Genomic DNA, 6,536 nt, shown 5'->3' with positions numbered 1-6,536 from the left:
TGAAGAGAAATGTGTCAATCCAGCAGCTGAGAGGTCTATTACAATACATCATTACTAATACATCCTAATAAAAATGTGTTCTAATCACAGGCAAGCAGTGGAGTATTCACATCCTTCACTGAAATAAAAGTAGTAATACCACAATGCAAAACAATGCATTCAAACGTATAAGTAAAAGACAAATCACTTAAATACAGTCTAAGAAAATAAAGTAAAATAACTTAGTTGCAGAGAATGATAATAAGCGAACCGACCCCGGATAAGCGGACGAAGATGGATGGATGGATAATAAGCTGACAATAGTTTTAACAAACTTAGAGAGGCTAAGTTTAGAGCACTCTTAAAAGGCTGTTTTCACAGCAGACATTTGGACTTTTAGCAGAGTAAGAAACACACGTGTTAGTAATAAAATGCATGATCAGTTGGGCATTGATTGAGCTTGACTAAATTTAGCTTGACTTGAAACACATGTATATTTGTAAATTGATATTTGTAAAAAAAAAAAAAAGGCAATAAAAAATGCCTAAGCCTATTTTTACATTGAGTTATTCAAAATATGATATGACAAAACATGAATATAGGGATTTGCTGAAAAAAGATGGCATCTACATTTTCTATCTACTCTGTGACAATAGTGTGACATGAGTAATAACTGTATTTCAAGGATAGTGTAACATGATTTTAAAGAGATCATCATGCAGCATTGAGGGTTATGGATCATGATTTTTGGTTCACTTAATTCCAGAATGAATACTGTTGGATTGTTCAGAATTCATTTCATACACGTTGTCAGCATCACATGATGTCTGAGTTGTTTCCTGATTAAAACAGTGGATTGTCGTGCTGTGACATCACAGGTGTAGGCCTACAATGATGCAGAGTTGTAAGAGTGGATGTTATTTTTTCCTCTGGGACACAATGTTAAAAATGAAACACAAATAAACACAACAATAACAGCCCGATTATACAAAGGGACTCTTCAGTTTAATGCAGATGTACAATGTTTGTCAAAAAATAGAGTGTGCTTGTTAGCTATCGTGAGGTAAACTTGTCAGAACTGATAACGACTGATACCTTGGGTCATCTGGCCATGTGCAAACAGGTCTGCACCCGACGTGGATCCATGTTTACCTAGCAACAATTGTTTGCTTTGACCAAGGAACTCATTCAGGCACAGAGAAACACACAGCTAAAGAGCCACGGAAATGTTAGCAAGATGGACAGTCTTTGTTGCAGGACTTCATAGTTTCATTACAGGGCAGTGGATCTTTGGCTCTGTTGTCATTGATTCAGAGTAACCTCTGAGCTGTGATGGGGTCTATAACACAGTGGTCTGAGATGCTCATTTGGCCTTTCTTATTTCCCTGTGAGGACACACCACACACACCATTACACAAAAGCAATACACACATCAGTTTTGTCAAATGAGGTCAAAGGTCTAAGTGTGTTTTGTCAGCTAATTATTTTTCCAGCTCCCGAGATGGGCAGTGAAGGAAAGCCCCTGCTTTTAGCTAGAGGATGACGCAAATGAAGCTGCAGTGACTGCGGCCACCTCAAAAGACAGTAACTCAACCAAAATCAATGAGATGTGGCAAATCCGGTAGATGGGAGGACTTCAACTGCACTTCCCCTTGATCTCAGAGCATTCGTGGATCAGTGACAATTACTGTATTCTGTAGCTTCTTCACAATTTTTAAAATTGTCAGGTTTTGTATGGATATTATATTATATATATATATATATATATATATATATATATATATATATATATATATATATATTATATTTTCCAATTCCAAAGCCATATTATTAAAAAGGTTTAATAATAAAATTAATTTCAAAGTGAATTAACTTCAAAGTCATGCATCACATACTGCAGTCTAATATGATCAATATGCACATAATTGTCAAGTAAAAGAGACAAAATGTGAACAGTGAATGGGACTGATAAAACTACCATGTCACTCTCTAACCCTGTGAAATCTGCTGCCTGTGACACTCAACAATCAATCATGATATGGACATCAGAAGGAAAATGTGTGACAATTCAAAAAACAAGTTACTATGTTATAAGATCTGTAGAACACTGATGTTGAATTGTGTATGATACATTTATTTCATGATTTTCTGATTGGTATTGAACTGGAATAAAATTTTCTTCATTGTTACATTTTTACGAAAGCATGCTGAATTTAAACCGATTTTAACACATACAGTGCTAGATACACAAATGTATACCTACAGTATCATGGATTACTTTGAAGTGTGCTTAAAAACAATACAATTCTAAAATAAAATAAAGTAATGTGCACTTTGATACCATTTGGAATTTTTATTAAAATTGCCACTGATCCATCCAAATGTGTTGCTCTTCTAATTCCAATTTAGATGTTTTTTGACTACCTTAGTACCAGTTGTCATTGAGAAGTCCATTATTATAGCAAAGAAGCACCAGAAGGAGTCTACAGTTTGTTCAGTAACTGGCTGTATTTATGTGTCAGTTGTTGTAAATATGAGTAATACTGAAACAAAACTAGCAAAAGGTTATAACTGCTTCATTCAATCATGTTGACAAAGCTCAATCAAATGTCATCTGTTATCTGAAGATGCTTTAAAAAAGCTGTTCTGGTGTCATCCAGATTGGCATCCCTTTGCGGGTGATAGACTGTTTATTCCTGTGGGGATGTGACGAGGTTCATGCTCTTATCAGGAAGTGTGAATGTCAGATGGACTTTGTCTCTGAATGGCATCAGAGTGATGCACACTAGGCATGGGCTAGTTACAAGGTACCTGTTTACCACGGTTTGAGAACCTAAAGGTTTCAGGTGTCATACCATCCCTAAGGTATGAGATGTTTCTTGTGAGTGGTCAAGGACTGAGGGTGCAGTTTAGTCATCTGTCTCCCTGCCAGTGTGGTGTGTTTAAAAATAAAATACATTGTGTTGAATGGATAAAAAAAAGTTCTTTTTTTAACCAGACATTTTAAAATAGAAAACTAGGGCTGTCAAACAATTCATTTTTTAGTAGCTGCAACCGATCGCTGAATTTCAATAGTTTATCGCGATTAATCACGTTTTATCACATGATTAATATTCAATTTGCATTTCATAACTGTTTATGTCTGTATTATCAATGTAAACCAATTCTTACTAGTGTATCTTGATTGGGGAATAAATCAAATAAATGCAAAGAAAGTTAGGAACTCGACTTTTAGATTAAGGCTATTTGATTATTTCAAATAAAAAGATGCGCAACGACAAAGGTAACAATCAATGTCTTCAGAAATATAGCTTGTTTTTTTAAAAGGTACAGATATATTATACAGCAAAAGCGCATGCACAAAATGTCAATATGATCTGCAGTTAGTTGGAACTCATTTCGCAAGCGCTTCAGTTCATTTTTTCGATTTGGTTTCGTCCACAGGTCTGTAGTGGCGACACACTCTCCCAAATAGAGCTTTGCCTGAGTCCGCTAGCATCAACCTCGTTAGCTGTAGCTACATGTTTAGCTCGTAAAAGGTAGCTTAAACTTGAAGCCCTTCGGTGTTATTTTAGTTAAACGCGTCATTTAGAACTGTGCTGTTCATCTCCATGGCTGCAGCAGGAGGTAGGAAGTATCTGTGGCAGCTTGACAACAAGTAAAGGTGCCTCAAAGGGTCAAAATAGTAGCGGCCAAAGATTGTAGAGCGTAGCGATTCTTCGTAGCAATGATTATTCGGTAACAGCACCAGTGACGGTGTAAAATAAAGAGTAAAGGTCCACGTGATTAACGTGACGATTACAATCGCGATTAATGCGTTTAAAAATGCTGACAGTCCTAAAAAACATTAAATTGCAATACCATGAACCGTGACATTTCTGCTGAAGTTAATCATACCGTCAGAATCTTATACCGGCTGTGCCTAAGCACACTGTCGATGCTCAGATATAAAAGCCATTACTTTGGTCTACCATTTGGGCTGTCTGACATCAGGGCCATAGATATAATGATCAGGGCCATCTCTACTGAAAACAGATAAATGACAATGGACAAGTCATGTGTTCACAGGAAGTGCACCTTTCCGACAGGAAGTGTGCTGATCAGTGCTGAATTAGTTTTACATGACTTCTTTTGTCTCTTCTGCTCTGGTTTCTTTCAACCTGCCATTTAACACGTCAATCAATTCAGTAATGCTGTTCTGACAACTGTATACTTGACAACAACAACAACAACGACAACAATATCTTTTTACAGACAACAACATTCATATGGCATTAATCTAAAATCTCAAAGATATAGGCCTACTCATGTCAAGTATGTGTAAAGGATGTGTATTTCTAAAAAAAAAGAGAACAGCTATGGTAAGCAATTTAGTACAATTCCAATCATCTGCAGAAATGCTAATTAGACTGACATTGCAGTGACATAAACACAGTGTCATAAAACTATGAAAACAGTGGGTATGTGCATGTTTCAAAACATAATTTCTAAGATGTGGAAGTATATGAATGTAGAACAAAGTGAAAAGTTACTAAGCACATTTACTCAACTAGGTACTGTACATTTTACTACTTTTTTGAGGTACTTGTCCTTTAGTTTTCTGCTACTTTATACTTCCACTCCACTACATTAATTTGTAATATTCATGTAATAATACAAAACAACAAACAACAAATAAATGCTGATGAACGAGCATAGATAAATATAAAATCTGACTTAGAAAAATTCACAAGCTACCAAGCAGTATTCAAATGAGTTCCTTACCTGCTGAAACATTATATTGCATCAATAATAATAATCAAATAATGTAAAATATGTCATTCTAAAAATGGCCACTCTGCTTATAAGTACTTTAACTTTTGTTACTTTAAGTTAGAAGCTAATACTTTATTTATCACTTTTACAATCATCATTGTTACTTATAATGGAGAACAGACAGAAATGTGTTGTTAGCTTCTATAAAAAAACAATTCAAGTGGTCGAGAACACATGACCAGCATTCAGCTGTGCACCTTGAAAGACCATGTCTGTGTTATATTTTAACATGTTATCTTTAGGGCTACTCAGAGCTATCTGACTACTAATCAATATTTTATTAATCTACTGATTAATGTTTCAATCAGTTGGTCTGTAAAATGTCAGAAAAGTGTAAAAAACGACAATTCCCTAAAGCTCAAGGCAACATCTTCATCTGTTTTTTTGGACAAATTAACAGTTAACAAACGCAAAGATATTCAGTTTCAGATTAGGTAAACAGAGAAAAGCCACCAACGTTTGTATTTGAGAAACTGAATGCTTTGCTTGAAAAGTGACTGAAACGATTAATTGATTAACAGAATATTGCAAATAGATTTTCTGTTGATCGACTACTGAAATGGCTAATCATTTTAGATTTTAAGGGAAAATCTATTTAAATACCAGGTAGTTCTAGCCTACTGTGGATTTTATTATATATTATATTATTATATTATTTTAGAAGCTTTTTTTACATTCAGTCATTGGGCCTACCGGGGCTTTGTGTATTATCCACCAGAGGGCAGTGTGTGCTAAATGAAGGCTCTCTTTTAGAGGAAAAGGAAAACATTAGCGGTGAGTCAACGCTTTGCTGGTCTGTGGGGCGTTTCTCGTCATGCAAAAGAAAAAACACCCGTATGTCTGTGTAGATTTCAAGCTGAAAAATACACGGATATCTCTCCACATGCACTGAATCACACAGTGAATGCAGTTAATATGGACGGACGTAGTTTGCACTGACCCTTTTATCTTCTTATCAGATCAACTTGGTGTGCAAATTTGTATTTCAGTACCTACCATGCAGTGTCTGGACCAGTAGTTGAACGTCATAGAAAAACACCAGATATAATACAAGACCTTACTTGTTAAACACACACACACACACACACACCTATTGCGAAAATATTTTCTTGAGCCAGCTATGATCAGTCATCAAAGACGTATATTTTCTCAGCGGGAGGGGCAAGTTCTTTTGCTCCAAGTGGCGCAGATCAGCCCGCAGACTAGATTCCCAACAGAGCTCTGAGGGCGCAGCAGGAAACCAAAAAGTTGATCCACTCGAGTTTTGAAGATGCCACACAAAAAGAGAAGACATAGCCACAATAAAAACCCCAAAGAGGAAAAAGAAGTAAGTGTTGTTTTCTTTCATTGTATGACGAAGTAAATGTTCGACCTATGCTACAAGTTTAAAATGTGTTTAGGCTAATATGCAAATAATCTCCAGAACACCCAAAAGTCTGTAGGCTACGTGCACAGGTAGGCCTTATTCTCTATGCTCATATATGTATACTTTTTATTGTGTTTTACATCTCCACGGTCCTTGGTCAGCACTGCGGATGGTCTGGTTACGCCATCCATTTTGCGAAAGGGGGAAAACCGCCCTGACTTGTTTGTATTTCTTTAAACCAATCACAACCGTCCAGGGCGATATCGGCGATAGCAAGAAGGGAGGGACATGACGCCAGATAACAGGCTTTGTCCCAGAAATGTATCTGTTGAGCAAGACAGACTACAATGTCTGTCCGCATCATCGGTCAATCCAT

Source organism: Etheostoma cragini, chromosome 4 (assembly GCF_013103735.1).
Source record: "Etheostoma cragini isolate CJK2018 chromosome 4, CSU_Ecrag_1.0, whole genome shotgun sequence".
Taxonomy (NCBI): domain Eukaryota; kingdom Metazoa; phylum Chordata; class Actinopteri; order Perciformes; family Percidae; genus Etheostoma; species Etheostoma cragini.
The sequence above is the reverse complement of the archived record's forward strand: the minus strand, read 5'-3'. Positions refer to the sequence as shown.